The sequence below is a fragment of the Mercenaria mercenaria genome, chromosome 6 (assembly GCF_021730395.1).
Source record: "Mercenaria mercenaria strain notata chromosome 6, MADL_Memer_1, whole genome shotgun sequence".
NCBI classification, from domain to species: Eukaryota; Metazoa; Mollusca; class Bivalvia; order Venerida; family Veneridae; genus Mercenaria; species Mercenaria mercenaria.
In genome coordinates, this window is record NC_069366.1 from 9,893,767 (window position 1) to 9,915,749 (window position 21,983).

General features: G+C 34.2%; 1 long non-coding RNA gene across 1 annotated transcript; it reads left to right on the forward strand.

Annotated features, from left to right (window-relative positions):
* The first annotated feature begins 17,085 nt into the window (after positions 1-17,085).
* On the forward strand, positions 17,086-20,544 carry LOC123548669 (uncharacterized). The gene is made up of 2 exons (XR_008371250.1): positions 17,086-17,221; positions 19,443-20,544. It is a non-coding gene; the product is annotated as an uncharacterized LOC123548669 (long non-coding RNA).
* The last annotated feature ends 1,439 nt before the right edge of the window (positions 20,545-21,983 follow it).

Sequence of the window (21,983 nt, forward strand, 5' to 3'; positions counted from 1 at the left end):
AGTGCCATACCTGAAATGCACTTGTGTGTTGAAGGGCCACTAAAATTATTATTTTGTGGCGAGATGCCTCTATCAGGATGTTTGATATAATTTAGTTACCGCATACCTTATGATTCGTACCTAGAATAGTTAGACCCAATCATATTCGTGCCAACCGTTGACCCGTTGTAATTCAATATTTTAGATGATAGTCTAAATGAAATAAGCACTAATCTTTCATGAATTCCTAGAAAAGAAAGTTCTATCTACTGACACGTTAATTACAGTAGTTTTAGGCTCTAATTACGGACAATTCACAAATTAAAGACAATTACGCACTTAGATGATAATTGTACTAAGGAGCTTGATTTTGTCATTATCTGTGAGCGCTCATTAATTACAGTTGGGTAAAAGGTTATAAATAAGAGGCCAGCGCTACGAAGAGATCAGAACCTGCCTGGCTACCGAGGAGTCAACAACGTCAAAGTAAATATATTATATAAATCTGCCAAGCTACCAACTGAATAACATCGCTGAAAAATAAATAATATAATAAATTGCCAAATACTATCGGGTTCTTGACCTCCTATCATAGTCTGGGTTCTTACTCAGAACATTGCGTTCCGTTTAAGTTCCACGACGATAGGAACGCGACATCTGGTGGTATTTAGGTAAGATCTTAATGTATGGTATTCACCTCAGGCATAGTTTGTTGTGAATAGCCATACTACAAGAGATCCCATCCACGAATTTTGAGTGCTCGTCATCAGTTAAATTGAGATAGATTGATTAGCATTAATTATTTTATATTTCACCAATCATTTTAAGAATCATTTGTTTTCCAATCATTCGGCAAGGAAGCCCATAGGAAAATTATATTATATTTAATATACTGAGCTAGACCGTGCACGCTACAATTTTATATACGTATATATACGTTATGAAAGAATTAAACTGCTTAATAAAATAATAATTGCCCAAGGTTGATACAAACGTTACTTTTATCATATCAAAGTAGAAATCTATTTAAGGTTTAGCAGTATATCAGAAAACCATAGAAATGTTTGGTGAACGAACAACATCTTTATAAACAATCCATCTATCAAATGCATTTTTACCGGTCTGTCTCGTAGAATCGTATACTTAAATATTCTAAAAGATTTGTCCCTCTACAAAAATTGATGCCATTTGAACATAAATAAAATTAAACAACAGTAAAAAAACGATGTTTGTTTAACCTAGTCATTTAAATATGAAGCACTCGTATATTGCTGCAAATTGCACCAAAGGAAGATAAGTAACAGTACTTTTATAGAAACAATGATGAGGTTTTAAAGGCGCTGAACTGACCAAAGTGTGGCCCTTTCATGCAGGCTCCTTTCTAAACCCAACACATATATATATGAGTAAACTGACGATGGATTTGTAGAATGAAGATTGTTTTATATGCTACATTTAATTTTGGTGTAAAACAATCATTACTTTCTATGATTTGATGATGTTTAAAATTTTAAAAGTAGATATTAAACATACGTTTATGTTTCTCATAAATATACTTTCCAATTTTGCAAAGCATTTTGGTGTCCTCATGGAGGCAAGCCCCTTTAATGTGGCTAATCAAAAATGGTCATGATAATGTTTCATTAATCAGCTCAATAGATAAAATGTATGTATCGGGGGCGATCCGTCCTAGACAATTATTACGATTTGTTTATATGTACATAAACATTTATATAAGATACTTGCCTTTTCTAAAATAGAGATGTTTCACTGCAATAAGTAGCTGCAGATACAAATCATCCTGTTAAATGAATGCTCATCTAGATTTTGATCGGACGTCCATCAACACAACAGGTATACAACACATATAAACAATCACCGGAACCATGGCGACAGCAAGAAATTTGTGAAACGTTGTGCAAATCGTTGGAATCTGTGATGACAATTATTTTGCCAATGCCGCTAAAAATATGAATAAAACAGCAGCACAATGAATGTAAGATTATGGTATTGGTCTAAAATGAGATACTCTTTGGAAAAAAAAACTCGTGAAGAGAAAAGCACCTGTAAGGTGGCTAGAAAATACAATCTGGCTGTCAGACATGCGTGTAGTCACCCATACCATTTCTGATACCTTATAACAACGACTATTTGTTTTACAAATTTAACTTTTAATGTTGACCTGGATGTATTATCCCTAAATTAGTACGAAAAATAATGAAAGAGTTGAATATTAAAGACTATCTAAGACAATTCACTTGAGCGCTAAATGGACAGGTCGAGGACAACATGTTATGCCCGAATCATGCAAAAAATAATACCAAATAAACAGGAATCCAAATTGCCATGCCCCTATGTGCGGAATTCAAATTAGCTGTGAACAAAATTTACTTGTACGAATTTTGCTATTTTAACTAAAACTTACTTGTTCAAAGGACAAAAGGATACAGTACGCTTGTACTGCGCATACAGTTTTACCCCAAACACAGACCTGCACTGACCAAACAGACGGATACGCTTAGAGGTTCAGCAAAGACATTTGTTTTTATTATTTTACGTTGTTTTTTTTTTTTGTGTTTTTTTTTTTTTTTTTTTTTTTGCAACTCTCGACGCTTGGGGACGGCCGATGAGAAGCTTACTTTACCTTGAAGTATATAAGCACAGGTCTGTTAAGGGAAGCCGACAGAGACGACACTTCAGTCGACATTTTTTATAGTCAAGGCTGCCTCTAACAGTTAAGGGGTTTTATTTTTAGTTATTTTATTTACTCTATTTTACCCGTTAAACCAATATAAACCATGTACTTGTGCCCCTACAACAAAAGTACATAGCTGCACAGATTATGAAGACGTGGCTGCAGGCATATTATCTGCCAAACTAGGGATATAAACTAGCTATTTTCATTTAAGGCCCAGACTGTCCAAAAATATATGTTAAACATTGGATATATTGAGCATTTTATCCAACAATTTAGGGGCCCAACCAAAAATCTTTGGGCCAAAAGCTACTGGGCCCCTGCTTATTTATACCCCTGCTAACGCACGCTTACACGCATATAATCCGCCTATATATTTATCATTACATTTTTTTAAGCTGCCGTAACCACCGGGCGGCAGTATATATAGTTCTTTTTAACTAATAGCACATATGGACAAATAATTCCGCAACGAAGCATATATTCATGCTGACATTTCAGTCATTACACCAAAAGGCACAATGAAAGGTACAATAGCCCAATACTTCAACTCACAGCGCCGCTGTGAAACTTATAAAGAAAGAAAAACAACTCATAGTGCCCCATTAATAATTTGCTGATATTTTTTCACTTTTTTCTACTGATTCAAAACGAGCACTAATAAAATAAACTCAATAATTAGAAAACTATTAGAATTGAAAAACGTATCTTACATAATCAGTGCTCAATGTGGGCCTTGAACCCGTGACCTCTCACACTTTGTTAGTTCTTTTATTATTATTACTTTTTTTCAGTTTGATAAGCTATCAACTGAGCTCGCCGGGTGCTCGTAAATCTACTTGTAAAAACAAAAATAAAATAAAACGGGCTAAAAATGGAAAATAATAGCTATTTGAATGTTTACGCTTGCTTTCACAATATAAACACTTGCTTGTGGTTCAAATTAGACGTTATGTGTGTACGCTCAAGCCTAAAGTACTCATGGCACATATCTCTGCCCATATACATATGACGCTATTTGGCCAATTGAAAATAGCACTTGGCTTACAGTTCCCAGATTAGAATTTAATGAACTTAATTAAAGAATACGACTCACCTGGTTCACCATTCATTTGTGTCTAAGAGCTGCCATCAATGAAGATGCACTTTGACTTTAACCATTCCAAAAGCCACGATTGCTGCTTGGTCCACACCCTTATTCTGAAGATCTTTATACGCCTACCGATCTTATTCCTTCCGGTTGTGGATAACTTCTCCAGTTCTCACGACAAATTAACTTGCATTTTCTGAGTCTTATAATAAACAACTTCTACTTACATTAAAATAAGCGGTCATAGCTTATTATGCATGATAAATTTAGTGAAAGTCTATGTTGTTCCATTGCTGGCGTGGATTGAAATAGCCATGCAAACTTAGCAAATCTAAAAACAAAATTCACGCTTTTTTCATTACAAATTGTTTCTAAAATACAAAGGGAAACAACTAGCGCACGGCTGAATACTAAAATACTGTTCTCGTCGCGACCTCCTTACTGAAACAGGGGTCCATGAAAAATAAACAAGTTTATTAAGCAAAAATGGCAAAATAAAACCCATTATCTTGTTTAATATACAACCTGACCAAACTTTATGTTAAAATTTAATGTAAAAACTTGAGCCATTTGATGTTTTGTATTTTGTAGTTCATTTTACTTTCGTTTAATCTATAAAGCTTTCTGCCATTGAGAACCTTACACTGTCAGTCTTTTTAGGTTAAGAAGTGTATGCATACTGCTTGATGTTATAGTGTCCAGATGTTGTTTCAGTATATTTGATAACATCACAGCAGTAACAACAGTTAGAGTGCTTGCTAGTGCAGTGTATTTACCACAGGAAATAAGAAACAAAACATATACTTGTGAAACTGCTTATAAGACAGCTATAAATCGACAGCTTTCTAAGAAATACACTTGGGACAAACGGGGTGTCCCGTTAAAGACAATGTTGCACCTAAGAACTGCACCAGAATGAAGTTCAGGTATTAATCACAATTAGTAGGGCATACTCAGTATTCAATATTTGTCGTTCAGATGCGTATTATTATATCACCTAGACTATGCCCCTTTATATAATTATTTAGAACTTGAACATATGGCACCATTTCACAAAAGTAAAAGAACTTTTAATTGTGGCAAAAAGACAGCAGAATATGTCATAGTGATATATTTTGCAGAAATAAGTGCCTCTGCCATTTTGCCATTAGGCTTTACTCAAGTCACAAGCTATAGTACTGTTGCACAAGATACATCTTTAAAAAGGGTATTCGGCGCTGATGGGGATTCAATGTCCTGAAAATGTTGGACTGCGATATAGATAAAGAAAGACAATACAGTTATTCTTTCATTTTGTGCATCCTTCTCGCACTATCCAATTTAGCCGTGTGAAGTTTCAATAAAACCACTGTGAAAATCCAATGTCAGTCTCCTAGGTATCTCGTAACAAAGTAATGTAGAGTGCGAAAAATCCTGTGCAATGTTATATTAATATTACCTTTCTGACACGTTTTGGTAGATATACCAACAGATAGACGGCATTTTGTGATTCAAGTCATATTAAACACTTGCATTTATTACTGTCAGTTAAATCAATCGTTGAAAATCGATCCATAATAGTACGGGGGTCAATGAGGTCTACCATGCACCCCCTCCCCCTCCCCCTAGACTTTTTTTCATAGGCACCAAATTGTTCGGCAGGACCAACCCCTTCGAAATGAAAAATGAAAATAACTCTTTTTCCATGGCAACCGTTTATTTTTGAAAAGGACGACCATATAGATGATTATCAGTCATATCTTGGTCCGTTTTGGTGATAAAACAATAAAATAATGTCAAAATGGAGCTAAGACATTGGCCTTTAAATAGCAACATTTTTATGTTAATTAACTTATTTGAATATTCAGGAATAATAATGAGAATGTTAAAAAACAACAAAATTTTGTTAAAAAATAACATTGTCTAAGTTTCAAATCAATTTAAATGTACCAATCAGCTTTGTTTTGGTCTTAAAGTCTCTCAGTGTTTGGTAATATATTATTTTTTTACTCTTCTGGCACTTTTGTCCACTCAAAACTGGATGTGCTCAGCTAATTTGCATAAAATGAACCAGTGTCACAAACAACAAATAAAATTCTGAACACCCTAAAACTGAACAAAATGATATAATTAATTGTTATCAACGAAAAACCAATTTTATGTGGTCTATAATGTTTGTAGACATAGACTTGACACTTTATTAAAAGAAAAAGAAAAATGTAACATACATTACACATGTTACGTTACCATTTCAACAACCCTGTTGTATTGCATCAATTATTCAGAAAATATTCCAGAAACATGATTAATATTACTTATTTTGTACTATAATAATAAAATATACTTCTTTACTTGTAAGATAGTGTGAAAGTTTTCCGTAACACACTTTAAAATACGTTACCACTACCATTGCTTTTTAAAAAAAATATTTAAGAAGAAGTTGAAGCCCAAATTGTCACATACTGATTTATTTAAACTGTTAGCTGTTTTTTTAAGAAGGTTTTCTTCTGCTATTTAAGAAATAGCCTAAAATATATATTGCACCATCCATGTAACTATAATTTTAGATGGAATTTCAATTAAACATTCAATAATATCTATCTGTGCATTCATAATTTTATAATCATACAGCTGATATTTTCAGTCTTCCTGTGAGTAAAAGTCAAGTTTATAAAAAGTACATTTTAAATTTTAGAAAAAGTAGAATTATAGGAACTTATTCAAAACCAGCCCTAGCTTTATGAATCAAAGTGTCCTGAGTCAGATATCTGGATGAGACCTTTGATCTCCGTGACGATTCAATAAAGACATCGTGTCTAAAGTCAGCTTAGTAGAAGTAGACTTTCGCCTGTACAATGCGGAGAACTTAGTACTTGCCTGCAGAGAACTGCAGACTCCATGTACACTTTTTAGGTTAACTGCTCAATATAACATAACTGAATTTCTATTGCAAAGCGGTGCTAAACCAAAACTAATAAACAAAAGAAAATATGCTGGTATTTAAAGTAAAAACTTTAGATTTAAAACTAAAACCAGCTGGACAGAATTGTTTTATTAGTGATACCAAATCAAGATAATATAAGAAATATATAAAACTATAGATATGAAATAAAGGAAACTATTGCAGTCATTTTGAAACATTTACAAGAATGACAGAATGTACAAAATATTTTTGTTTGGTATTTTAAATTTTACAGACAAGGACTAAATTGTATTATGTGGTGGAATATTCCTGGATATACCGGAACATTAAGAGAAACACTACTAAGAGTAACTATGCATCAGTCGTAACAAATAAAGTTTGATTATCAGTTAAGTTACATACCAAAGGTTATGACAAAGGCATGACCTCTCTTTGTCAAAAGTTCAAACTTTAGCAATAAACTCGAGAGTATGATACAAATTGTTTCAGAATAAATGTGTAATCAAATGTCATTCATAAAAAATGAAATATAATACATACTGATTCCTCCTTCATAAAGGTGTTCAGACTTCATTTCCAAACAATATAGCTCACATAATTGTTATATCATTGATAACATTTAATTATATCTTTTTATTAAATTTTAGTGGTATCTTGTTTCCTGAGATAGTGGTTGTGGTTATGATTAATTTCATGCAAATGCAAATTTATGCTAAACATACCTACTTTGGAGTAAAAGATTTACCATTCGTGTTACAAAATACTATTTAAGAAAACACTAAGAGACTATCAGAACAGATCAAAACTGTTTGGTACATGTACATTTAAATTGATTTAAAACTTAAAAAATATTATTTAACACTCTCATTAACATTGATGAATATGCAAATTAGTTAATTAAAAATTTTGCTATTTTAAGGTCAATGACTTAGCTCCATTTTGACACAACTTTTCTTGTTTTATCACCCAAACTGAACAAGATATGACTGATTATCCTCTATATGGCCGTATTTTCCAAAAATTAACGGTTGCCATGGAAACAGTGAAATCTTATATAGTTCAAAAGAGGTTTTTCATGGGAACACTTTTTATTTCGAAGGGGTTGGTCTGCCGAACAATTTGGTACCTATGAAAAAAGTCTAGAGGGTTGGGGTGCATGGTAGACCTTATTGCCTCCCACCCCCATCTATAAGTACATTAGCTCACCACGATCGTCAACTGCACTGTCCGGAAATTGCCACACAAATTTGGAGTTCCAAGATTCTTGTACTAAAAACCAACCACCATTCAGGTAAAACTCCAACATTACCTGCTGTCTACTGTTATATTTTGTGTTTCTCAAATAAACTGCTCAGAAACGTTTTTTGTGGAACAGCGTATTAATTTCAGCCTAATTAAAAATATACATGTATTCATTTCTGTCCAGTCCCGCTGTTTTTATTGGTTGAAGAATAATAAATTCACGACATTTGTTGTTTCTTTAAGTGAGTCAAAAGTTGGCTAAGCTACACCGGAAAATGTATAATTTTTTAAGTGTAATAACTGGGCTATTTGTTATATGTTGTTTTTTTTCAACTTCAGATATAGTCATGCAGTACAGCAAGATTTATTTCGAGAATAAAACGTCTTCTTTCTGTTTTATCAACTGAATGAAATAGAATAAACAAATAATGAAAACGATTCCCGATTATCGTAAATATCAATGGCATATTGTTTGATACTCAGTTTTGTGTTTATTCATCGCTAAATATAACTTTGATTTTGCTTTATTGCTTTGTATCATGGCTTAATCTATGGCCATGATTTTATTGCCCGCATCTTTCTTTATTCAATATAATTAACTTTAAAAATGTACCTTTATCTCACCATCCTGACATTTTAATTATTCAGTGAGAACAGAAACATAGATTATTCCAAGAGCAATAACATTTTAATACATCTTAATAGACATTGCGGTTTTACGGCGAGTTGTAATGTTTTTTTAACAGCCTATAAATCTGTATCCGGGATGGCAATCATATTTTCAATACACAGTTTTGGGGCGAATCATTTTTCCACATCGTCCATATTAATATGAAAGCACTGTTATGATATTGTAGAAACTGCACCTTCAGCAATTCGTCCGCGTTAGTCCGAGTTAGTGCTTGACAATAGAGTATCGTAAATAACAAACATTAATCTCATTACATGATTTTAATGTATTGTTAAGATGTAAGTGACAGACAGACAGACAGACAGACAGACAGACATATCCATATTCTATTCACACACATACAACTAGCATACAATTTTGGGCCAGAAGTTATTACAACATTATTGGAGAGGGGACCTACCCTGGAAAAAATACTTTGCGTATGTACCGTTGTATTTTGTAGTGTGTTGTTCTGTTGTTATACGTTGTATTATGTGTTTTTTTTTTGTCAGTCACTTTATAAATCTTAATTAACACTCCATTTCTGAAAGAAAAGTAATGCTGCAATTTAATAATCTGTTTATGTGTTGTGATGAGTTGTCTTATATTGTGTTGTATTGTTATGAGTTGTGTCATATTTTGTTATCTTATATTCTGTTGTATGTCATATTCTGTTGTTTTATACTGTGCTGTATCGTTTTGTGTTGTGTCATATTCTGTTGTTTTATATTGTGTTTTATCGTTTTGTGTTGTGTCATATCTGTTGTCTAATATTTTGTTGTATCGTTTGTGTCGTGTCATATTCTGTTGTCTTATATTGTGTTGTATCGTTTTGTATTGTGTCATTTTATGTTGTTTTATATTGTTGTGTATCGTTTTGCATTGTGTCATATTCTGTTGTTTTATTTTGTGTTGTATCGTTTTGTATTGTGTCATATTCTGTTGTTTTATGTTGTGTTGTATCGTTTTGTGTTGTGTCATATTCTGTTGTCTTATGTTGTGTTGTATCGTTTTGAGTTGTTTCATATTCTGTTGTCTTATATTCTGTTGTATCGTTTTGTGTTGTTTCATATTCTGTTGTCTTATATTTTGTTGTATCATTTCGCGTTATGTCATATTCTGTTGTTTTATGTTGTGTTGTATCGTTGTTGGTTTGTTGTCTTTGTTCGTTTGTCTTATATTGTGTTGTTATATCGTTTTGTGTTGTGTCATATTCTGTTGTCTTATATTGTTTTGTATCGTTTTGTGTTGTGTCATATTCTGTTGTCTTATATTGTGTTGTATCGTTTGTGTCGTGTCATATTCTGTTGTCTTATATTGTGTTGTATCGTTTTGTATTGTGTCATTTTATGTTGTTTTATATTGTTGTGTATCGTTTTGTATTGTGTCATATTCTGTTGTTTTATTTTGTGTTGTATCGTTTTGTATTGTGTCATATTCTGTTGTTTTATGTTGTGTTGTATCGTTTTGTGTTGTGTCATATTCTGTTGTCTTATGTTGTGTTGTATCGTTTTGAGTTGTTTCATATTCTGTTGTCTTATATTCTGTTGTATCGTTTTGTGTTGTTTCATATTCTGTTGTCTTATATTTTGTTGTATCGTTTCGCGTTATGTCATATTCTGTTGTTTTATGTTGTGTTGTATCGTTTCGCGTTGTGTCATTTTCCGTTGTCTTATATTGTGTTGTATCGTTTTGTGTTGTGTCATATTCTGTTGTCTTATATTGTTTTGTATCGTTTTGTGTTGTGTCATATTCTGTTGTCTTATATTGTGTTGTATCGTTAATGTGTTGTGTCATATTCTGTTGTTTTATGTTGTGTTGTAATAAATATATAATATATATCATAACAGAAAAGTAATGTGATGCTTTGACGTCTTGTGTTGTACTGTATAGTATATTTGTTTTCAAACCACACAATCTTACACGGTAGAAACTTTTCATTTAAATTTCAATGTAGATATGCAAAAGAAGGGCAAATACCTTTGCAACTGCTGCCGTGCAAAGCCATGGATGCCCTACTGTGTATGTACTGTACAATAGACAATTCCGATCAAATATAATATCAACTCGGATTTTGTTTATTAAATGGCTCAGAAATGATGAAATGGGTATTTAGTAAGAAAATAAGTCAATGGTGAAAAACTAAATGCATTTTCGTTATTAATTCTGATCGTGGACATTTAAGACGTATGAACAGAAGATATCCAGTTAATTACACATTTTCCAGTAGGGAAAACTGCCCGTATGCAAAACAGTCTATGGATTTTCCTTACTTCCCAAAATGGAAACTTGAAATTAAATTTAGAAATTGTTTCCCGTTCGTGAAGCAAAATCACCTTTTTTTTTACTTGTTTCTTTCATTGATATACACATGGTTTCGCTTTCTAAAACTGAGATATGTTTCTAAATTTCTGTCTTTTAAATGTGCTTCTACTGGCAACATAACAGTATATGTGTTTTATTTAGATCAAACTACTACTTATTTTTGTGCTCCCAATGCTATGTTGTACTTGTATGAGACTATCAGAGGATATCAGCTTACTGTAATGTACACGGACTAGAGTTGCGTGTCTAAACAGAAATGTATGAAAGCTGCCGATCATTTACCTTAGTTCGAGTTCAGCGGTCTAAAATACATTTACATTGGAAATGTTTTGTTCCAGTTAAGCGGCCTAAAATTACGCTTACATTAGAAATGATACGAAATAATGTGCCAACATTCTATTCTCTAGATAGGACGGATATTGAAATAATTTCAAGGTATAAATCAAATATAAGTCCAAGGCGCTTGAAGCTCTATCAATAAATATATGCATTACCATATCCCTCCCCCCCCCCCCGCCCCCACACCTAATATACTATGAAACAGTACAGAGATCTACGATTTCTGCACATATATCTTACTGATAGAGATTCAAACACCTGTGATAAGTCCTCGCATTCAAGGAGTATTTTTATAATGATTCCTTGGAACAGCGGTTTGACTTAATTCAAATAAAGAGACTGATGAAAACGTCCTAGCGGCGAAATGAATACATGATATTGACATTTTATCTGTATGTAAACAGGAAAAAAAAATATCAAGGACAAACGTCTATTAGATTATGCAATAACAAATAGTACCCTTTAAAACATAGTTTTGACGTTTAAACGCTTTGAAATGCGTGCAAATGTCCATTTATATCTTTTAAATATGACTGTGTATTTATGATTATTTTCCATTGAGTTTCAATGGACAGCGATCGTGCAATATTTTTCCATATTGACGTGGAACGCTTTCATATCGGACGTGGAATGTTTTCTTCATTTTGTAATGGAAAGAATCGTGTGATGTCCATGGTGTCCACGCGCACGTTGCGACAAGTTGACATCATTTTCGCGGAAAATATTAATGCGCGTCAGTTTGGTTTGTTTATTACATTTTCGGAGAAATTCTTTTTGTATTTTTCCTGCCTTTCGTTACAGAACGACAATTTAGACATAAAGTAATTATTTGATATGGGGTATGTAATAAAAAGGTTATCAACTTTGTATATGTATATATGCACTAGTTTATTCGCGGATAATATTGCGCTCCGAAAGTCGCGCAATATTACCGCTGCAGAACTCGGCGTGTATATATCCGCATACAAAGTTAGTAACCTATAAATACTTTATATTTTCATATAAAAGATTATTTTGTGATCAATCAAACGTAACGCTTCTTAGACATATAACATGACGTTATAATTTGAATACTTTCTACTTTGGTGTATTTCATTTTTGGTTGCGGGTTTATCCCGCTACCAAAGTTAATGTGAATTTCTGACAATCATAGCATCTTTATTTTATTCCGAATCACATCCAAATGATGTTCATGTGCTACACAAAATAGTCCCATTCATGAACAATGCGGATGAATTATCAATGAACAAGCAGTTCTTATTCAACCTGTATCCACTCACACTGACCATTTAGGTTATATAAGATCTATCAATGATAAGGTATTCCAGCCCATGGTTACATCACAAGCTGGGTCAGGCAGAGTTCATCTTAGATATGAGGTACATTAAATTTGTATTTGTTTCTCATTCATGTATATTTATAGACTGACATTTAAACAGAAAATAAATCTACCAAAAACCCGCAACCATCAGACATTTCAAGGCTTTGATTTTATTCAGCAGTGATCTGGATGGCTAAACAATGGTCCATTACGCTGCTTGTTAAAAATACAGAATATCTGGAACGGTCCGATAAGCTTCAAATATATGCTATAACAGAATGCAAACTTTGACAGTAACTTGAGCCTAGGACCTGGCACATCTAGTGCAAACACGTTATCATTCCTTATAACAGCAGTTACACTTATAATTATAATGTCAGTATACTTGGTGTGTAGATAGCTTTCATCAACCTTAAAAAGGCTGGGAATGTATATGAGGTCGCTTGGATCAGGGTCAACGTCAATGTAGCTAAAATAGGGAAATGGGGAAATAGATTTTTGTGCTGTGGAATGGAAGGGTGTCGGTTCAAATCTCACTAAGATCCATTTTTTTTTTCGTTATTGTTCAATGCTTTTCTTGTTAAATCCTACTGTATATATAGTCATCCTATTGAAATCTTTAGAAAGGGCTAGCCCGTTAATCTTGTGGCTCGCCCTTTTTGCTTTTATGTATGATCTGTATACCCATGCATTTATGAAATTCTTAATTTATTTCCCCTTTTCTCTGAATGCAAGTCATGCTAAGAATGTAAGTAAATAGGAATATGGGATGAAATTTCATATTAGACATCCTATTGAAATCTTACAGTAGCCATCCTGCATCATTTGAATTTAAAGCAATACAACTAGCTGTTCTGTGAAAATTCATATCTGTGGTTTCAAAGTCCAAAGTTTCAATTTTACCTTTTAACAAAACAGAAAATGATCTCCGATAACCTAAGCAATGCATCTGAAAGTATATAGGCTAAACATGAAAGTAAAAGTCTCATTTTATTGGTATATATGCACGGTTCATGCATAGGGATAACGTCATCTAAATGTCGTAATCGATAAGTTCCAAATGTTTCTGTATTTGAGAGCTGCTGATCAAGACCCTTCTATCCTTTTGATTCTCCGGTAGCTTGAAACGGCCATCAATCGCTATTATGTTGTTTTACGTTATAGGTACGGAAAGGATGTAAGGTATTATCAGAAGACAAAAGAGTTAAAACAGTATGCGCAGATTTCATTACATATTCCAATATATCACGACATAACCTGAATTTCATACTTCATGTTTCTCGCCAAGAACATGATATTGCACATGGTTTTAATGATGTAAAACAAAGTTATATCTGAATGTTTACTCATGTTTAGGAACTTACTGAAGATTCGAGGCTACAAAAGTGGGATTTTAACATTTCGTTCCTACAGTTAGTATCACCTGACTACGAAACAGTTAACTTGTAGTCATCAGATAGTATCTAAATTTCACAAAGTATCTTGTGCCCATGAAATGAAAGAATCGCACATTAAATTTGTCCTCGGAGTTACCTCACAGTCACGAGGAACGAGATAGTATCTCGGTTTCAATTTTACATTTTGAGCAAATCACACGTTCAAATGCAGGATTAATATACTATTCTGATTATATGTGTATATGTTATCTTATTTCAACGATCGTTTGCACCGAAACACTACTGATACGCCATGATTACTTGGCGACGCTATAATCCCTATTGTTTTGTTCTTGATCTCCGTTTTAGAACTGCTGTCAAAGGCTTATAGACTGCTTACTTTTCGTTTAGTTTTGCTGCAGTTACTATTAATATGATTTGAATGTAAAATCTTCAGCAAACTACATTTTGCATTTAAATGTTAATTCATTTTGATGAAAGTATTAGATTTTCTGTAATTTTGAAGTTGATCCCTACTGCTTTTATAGGTTATAAAGTACATCTTGCAGATTGAAATTGTGCCGAGATGTTAAAACTGTATGTTTTGATAAGAGAGCAGCAGCAGACGTCAGATTGCATAATAGCTTTACAAAGTGTCGTGTTTACAGCGGGATATTAAACAAAACCTCCAAAAGAGCTGCTCATAAAACATACTTTAAAATAAATATTATACCTAAGGACTTCATCGAACCTGAATCAAAGAGATTATTACTAATTCTAACCATTGAGATAGGGACATAATCCCGCTGAGTTACACTATGCACTTCATTTGTATAATCCCTATCCCTATCAGAATTATTCTGTTTGTTTATAAGTCGGTTAATACGCCCTTGTTCACCTTATATACGATACCAAACACACAATTGTAGACTTGGAAAAAGAACAGACTTCCCACTGATACAGACTTCAGACGGTGTACTTTTCCTTGCTTGTTTGCGTTCTATGTTTCCAAATGATCTTCATTTAGATTTTTTCAGCTGTCAAACAACAGTGTTTTATTGCCGAGTTGCGGTCGTAAAAAGTGTCCTCGTACTGAAACGAAGCGTTGTGTTATATTCATTTGGTCCGTTTACACCATAGACATCATTGGTAATATTCCACTTATACTAGGCCGTGAGGGGTGTTTCACATTACAATAGAGATAAGTGGAAACATCACAGGTCGCTCAACACGACAAAAACGAAAATGCTGCAGGCTCGGTTTGATTGAGCCTGTTCATGGACGGTAGTGGAAATGCATGCTACCGTCCACGCCCTCTAGCCCCGGGTTGAGCAGAACTCAACATTTTCAAATGCTAAAAGTACAAAAAGCAATTTAGAGACATCCGCAGACGTATTCAAACGGCGGTGAACATGGACCTTCAATGATACACGTGTTGAGGCGTGTAATTCCATAAAGAGCGGTGTTTGGTCCCCAGATAAAGTAAAGGGTTTGCCCCAAACGAGAAAACAATGGGCAGAACTAATCAAACTGGAATTTCGGAAGGGGATCTGAGGTTATGGAGCCTGCGTATCACACGAACTGTCAAAAGACAAAATTAAAAAGCAGGCACCATATCCAAGATACCTCTTACGAACAAACTCATCAAACCGGATCTGCTAACATTTTGCTTGCATGTGTTGAGATCCAATAAATATAAATTAAAAAAAATTAATAATTAATGTTAACATACTGTCGGTGTAAAGGTTTTTAAATTTTTCATGCTACTTCTGGTATGGATTCTACTGGTATTAGTCTAAAAGTGCTACCAAACATTCTTAAAACACTCGATTGTAGACGTGCTCACTACACAATCCTTCAGATTGTGGCAATGCACAAGTATTTCTACAAAAAATAGTTCATGTATTGCATTGCTTAAGCATTGGAATTACATATTCATGAACGAGAGTTATTTATTATACCCACCCAAAGAAAACACAGACTGCCTTTATACTTTAATGTAAGAAAGATATTTTTTCATGTTGCGTTATTCGATGTGATCACACTATACTTACGTAAACGTCACAAACGTGATAACGTAGGCAAAGAGGCATTGCTGCATAAGCCAAAATGATATACAAATGTATGTTAACACAATACATCAGGTCCAACATTTTATGTATTAAAATAACCTGTCATCTTAGAATGTATACTTATAACAAAAGATGAATCTAAATATTCGTAACATCTTTATTTTTTTATAGATGAGACTCAATTACAATGGAAATATATTTTCCGTCGGTTAAGCGAAGCGAATTAGGCGGGAAATATTTTGCCTTGAATAGGTATAGATCCTTTGTTGTATCAGGCCAATCAAAATCTTGTTTTGATGGTTGTTTTGTTGGTAGCCTTAGTAACGCTGGTAAGGCAAGTTATCGTGCCGATTGTTGTGATTTGTATGGTCATTCAGCTTTGGGCACCTATGCTTACAAACAGATTATTTTTCGCTAGTCATGGATGAAATTTCACCACGTAATTCGCCAAGTCGTCCTAGTGCAAATAAAACGGACATTAATCGGACATTAAATTTAGTTTTGGAACAACACTACGCTCTGGAGGTGTTAGAGGAAACTGCTGGTAAATTGCACAAACGTAAAAAACTTATCCGAATTGCCGATACGTCAGAAGGGGACTGGGAAACGGTTCGACAATACCAGGCGAATCCTGTAGCCAGCGACAGTGACGATGAATCTAAGATTTCCAAGGCGGAAACCCGTGCTCTCCGCAAACGCAAGCGATTTCAATCACAAAAATCGCCGAACGACGCACCTGGGAAACGCATATTATTTCTCAGGCCTACTTCTACTGTTGGGAGTATTGGGAGCGTTCCATTTCCTCAATGGGGTATGCAGCCATCAACGTCAGGTACCTTTCCGGGTGTCAACGGTTCTCTCGGGACGTCTAATTTTCGTCCCTACACAAGGAAGACGTTTGGAAGTTGCTTCGCCTGCGGAGACTTCACGCACTACAGAAAAGATTGTCCCTACATGTCAGGTTCCTTCAACAAGCAGAGTCAATCAGCCATCGATGTCACCCAGAACAGAAAATGAGTCATCAGTTTTGACAGATGAGTATTCTATTTTTAGATGTAATTGTTATGATTTACCCGGTGACAGTTTTACGCATGAATATTTTGAGTATGAACAGGGTCAAAAAGAATAATTGTTAAAGATAGGTTAAAACAATGTTGTGAGTTTTGACATAAGATTGGTGCTAATGATTTTATACTGGATACAATCAAAAGTGGGTATAAAATTCCATTTTATTCTTTGCCACCTGCTTGCATTTACAGGAACGGCTTTACAAGAACGTAGTTTTGTAAGAAGCAATAATTGATTTATTATTGAGGGGTTCAATTGAAAAGTGTGAGAAAATTTCTGCTGTTGTTAACCCGTTAACCGTTTCAGTACAGTCTTCTGGGAAGAAGCGTTTGATATCAAGATTTAAGACATGTCAATAAGCATTTATGGAAACAGTCTGTAAAATATGTGGACATTAGAATCGTACTCAATTATGTTCGACCCAATTACTATATGTTCAAGTTTGACATTCATTCTGCGTATCATTTCATATCTATTTCTTCCCCTCATACTGATTATTTGGGGTTTTCATGGACTGATGACATGGGAAACACTATTTTTTACAAATTCTTGTGCACCCTTTTGGAATTAGCACAGCTTCGTACATATTCACCAAATTAACAAGACCATTAATTGTTAAATGGAGGGGTGGAGGAAAGATGATAGTTATGTTTTCAGATGACGTTTTGGTCGTGAGAGAGATTTTTTGAGTTGTTCAGATGTTGCTGTCTCGATAAAAAAAAAAAAAAAAAATGATCTTCTTGAATCCGGGTTTGTTCCAAAAGCAGAAAAATCTTTATGGGTTCCTGAGCAAATTATAGAGTTTCTAGGTAATACTCTTGATAGCACCATAAATAGTATTTATATACCAGATAGAAGAATACAGAAAGCATTAAATACTCTTTCAGAGATAGAATATTCGCTAAAGAAACACAGACGGGTTCATGTGAGAAAATTGGCTAGTTTTGTTGGACAAATTATCTCCATGTCGGTTGTTATAGGTCACATTTCTGAAATAATGACTAGGTAATTGAGTATAGATATAGCCGCGGTACAATCGTGGGCATCTTATATACAATTAAGTTGTGGTAGTATGACTCAACTCAAATTTTGGAAAGAAAATTTACAAGTATTGAACATTAGTAAAATTAATGTTGAAGACTTTTTCTCTAAAATAGTATTTAGTGATGCCTCCGGAACGGGATTTCCCGGTTATGAGGTAAAAATTGTAAATGGTGTCGCTCAAGGTCAGTGGACAAATGATGAACAGGTTCGATCCTCTACTTGGAGAGAACTTACAGCAGTTTTCAGAGTTACACAGTCCATTGTACATGTTTTACGAGGACACAAGGTTAAGTGGTTTTCTGATAACCAGGCTGTTAGCAGCATTGTTTAAAAGGGTTTGATGAATGTTGAGTTACAAACAATTGTATTCAGTATATTTACATATTGTTTAAAGAATAGTATTGTTTTAGATGTTGAAAGGATTCCGAGGGAAGAAAATGAAAGAACCGATTATCTGTCAAATATTGTTGACAAAGATGACTGGGGCATATCTTTTCATATTGTACGCTTGATCGAAAGCAAGTGGGGTAATTTAGGTAGACTGGTTCGCTTCAGCTCATAATAGTAAATTACCTGTATTTTATTCCCAGGTGTTCAGGTGTGGATGCATTTTCGGAATTTTGGGGTGGTAAATTTGGGTTGTTTGTGCCACCCATCATTACAGTTGCTAGGGTATTAAGATAAATGCAGTCAGACAAAACTAGCGGTGTATTGATTGTACCGTCATGGTCTTCGGCAAATTTTTGGCCGTTATTATGCGTGAGTGGCAGATTTATATCCAATGTTGTAGACTGGATTGAGTTGCCTACAAATAAAGAAAATTACACTGCATGCATTAATGGTGCAGGCTTTTTCGGAAATGAAAATTTGAAGTTTAACATGTTAGCACTACGAGTAATATTTTAGTAGTTGCATATCTCTGTACTGTTAAGATGCTAAATATGCATCAATATATGGCGTGGCTGCCTTTATAATTGCTATTTTTCTGTTTAGGCTGACAAGCCTTGATAATATGTGTATTGATGTTAAAATATTTTTTCACAGAAATGTGTATTAATTTGGATTATTGCGCAAGTATAGATTTTCTATTTGCATGTTATGATAAAGTTTTAATATAGTTTAATATTATTTAGACACAAAAGCGTAGTGTCTGTTATTCATTGGCATTGATACCTTCACAGCCTTTTGTCGGCTGCATATTCCGTTTGTGGAGGCTGACAAGCCATGATAATATGTGAAGAAAAAGAATATTGCAAATTATTTTATCATAATTGTATGTTAACGAACGTATTTTTTATTTAAATATGTTTTTTTTTCAGTGTTTCTCTGACGAAATAGAAGATTTTGACGAAATAGAAGATTTACCAGATGTTTTGGTCGATAAGGTGACCTGGATCCCAGAACTACTGAAGGAAGCTCGTGCCGACACTACCACCAAATGTTACAATCGAGGTTTTATTCGGTGGAGGAAATGGGCCTTGAGTAATTCTTTGGGAGAAAAGGACATCTTTCCGGCCAAGCCATCCATTTTTGGTATATATTTGTGTTCTATCGTTCAATCTTCAAATTCATTCAGTGCTGTATCAAAATCATATTATAGTGTTAAATGGATGCATGAATTATATGGCTTGACATCGCCTACAGTGATTCATCGTTAGTAAAAAACATATTAGAAGCTGCTAAACGAAAGCTTTCTAAGAAAAGTGCGAAGAAAGAACCAATGACTCCTGTTATGTTGCTTAGAATGTTCAATAGTCTTTATCAGGAAAACAATATCAAGAATCAGAGAATTATTTGCGCATGTTTGTTAGCATACGCAGGGTTTTTGAGAAGTGAAGAATTACTTAAGATTAGACGTTCCGATATAGTATTCCACTCCACATATATCAATATATTTATTGAATCAAGCAAAACTGACGTTTATAGAGATGGAAATTGGGTAACAATTTCTTGCACAGGTGCTATGTTGTGTCCTGTAGTAAATTTACAGCGATATCTCTGATTCTGACATTTATATATTTTGTGGAATGTCAAAATGCAAAAATGGATATAAGTTAAGGGATATGAATAAACCCATTTCGTATACAACTTTGAGAGAACTGTTTATTGAAGCGTTTAAATATCATGTTTCGGATATTTCTAAATTCGGACTTCATAGCCTGCGCTCCGGGGGCGCAACTGCAGCCGCGAATAACGGCATTAAGGACAGACTTTTTAAGAGACATGGAAGGTGGCGTAGTGAAAACGCCAAAGATGGTTATATTAAAGACTGTTTATCTGAAAGACTTTCTGTTTCTCAGAATTTGGGTTTATAAACTTTGAATTAGATTTCAAGCACATGGTATTATTTTGTAACTTATAGTTTCCCGTTCTTTGATTCATCGTGCCCAAGTGCTCATTACATATTATACAATATATGAAGCATATTGTGTTTTTGTTCTTTTGGTACAAAGATCTGTGTATGTTTAAGGAAATATATTTTCCGTCGGTTAAGCGAAGCGAATTAGGCGGGAAATATTTTCCTTGAATAGGTATAGATCCTTTGTTGTATCAGGCCAATCAAAATCTTGTTTTGATGGTTGTTTTGTTGGTAGCCTTAGTAACGCTGGTAAGGCAAGTTATCGTGCCGATTGTTGTGATTTGTATGGTCATTCAGCTTTGAGCCCGCCCGCTTAGCTCAGTAGGTAAGAGCGTTGGTCTACGGATCGCGGGGTCGTGAGTTCGATCCTCGGGCGGGGCGTATGTTCTCCGTGACTATTTGATAAACGACATTGTGTCTGAAATCATTAGTCCTCCACCTCTGATTCATGTGGGGAAGTTGGCAGTTACTTGCGGAGAACAGGTTTGTACTGGTACAGAATCCAGGAACACTGGTTAGGTTAACTGCCCGCCGTTACATGACTGAAATACTGTTGAAAAACGGCGTTAAACCCAAAACAAACATTCAGCTTTGGGCACCTATGCTTACAAACAGATTATTTTTTAAATCTACATCACGGGAAATTATTTGTTACTTTATTTAAAAATGTTTATATATATAAAGATGTGAGAAGTGAATGTTATGCATGTTCAATCATTGAATTGATATTTATGAACTGAATGGTATTTGAAGTTGTTATATGATTCATGTCAGTATTTTCTTATATGTAAATGTAATGGATATGATATTATTGGAAGAAGAAACAATGTAAGCTAATCGTGCCCAAGTGCTCATTACATATTATACAATATATGAAGCATATTGTGTTTTTGTTCTTTTGGTACAAAGATCTGTGTATGTTTAAGGAATGCATCTTAATTAATGTTTTAGATTAATCCATTTTATTTGGAATATGTGGTAATTCTGAAGTTTGTGGTGCTATTTCGCTAACCAAACTATTTAAAGCAGTGAAAAATCACCAATCTAATAACGGCAACAAGTTGATAAATATCTGTGTCCCTATCATTTTTTCTCCAGTTGTACAGGTCTTTTGCCTAATGCGGGCAATTGCTACATCTCGGGAGACATGAAAACGTACGTTATGGTACGTTAGTTGATTGTTTATTCCAAGCAGGCTGATCTTGGTCTGCACTGGTCGCAAAGGCAGAATCGCTTGCAGCCAGCAGGCTGCAGGTTAACGGTCCACATCGAACAAAGTATTATATCTCCCTAAATATGGAGACCTAATTATATGGATTATGTCAGATATGTGGAATTATGCTCACTTGTTGTTTTTTTTTAAGATTGTCCAGACTACTTGCCCTGATTTGATTGAAATGCCTAAGGAATATCAATTTCAAACTTAGTTTTTCCTACGTGCTTATATACCGTTTAAATGACTTTTCTTTAAAAATTTAATGTTGGTCATATAATAAATATC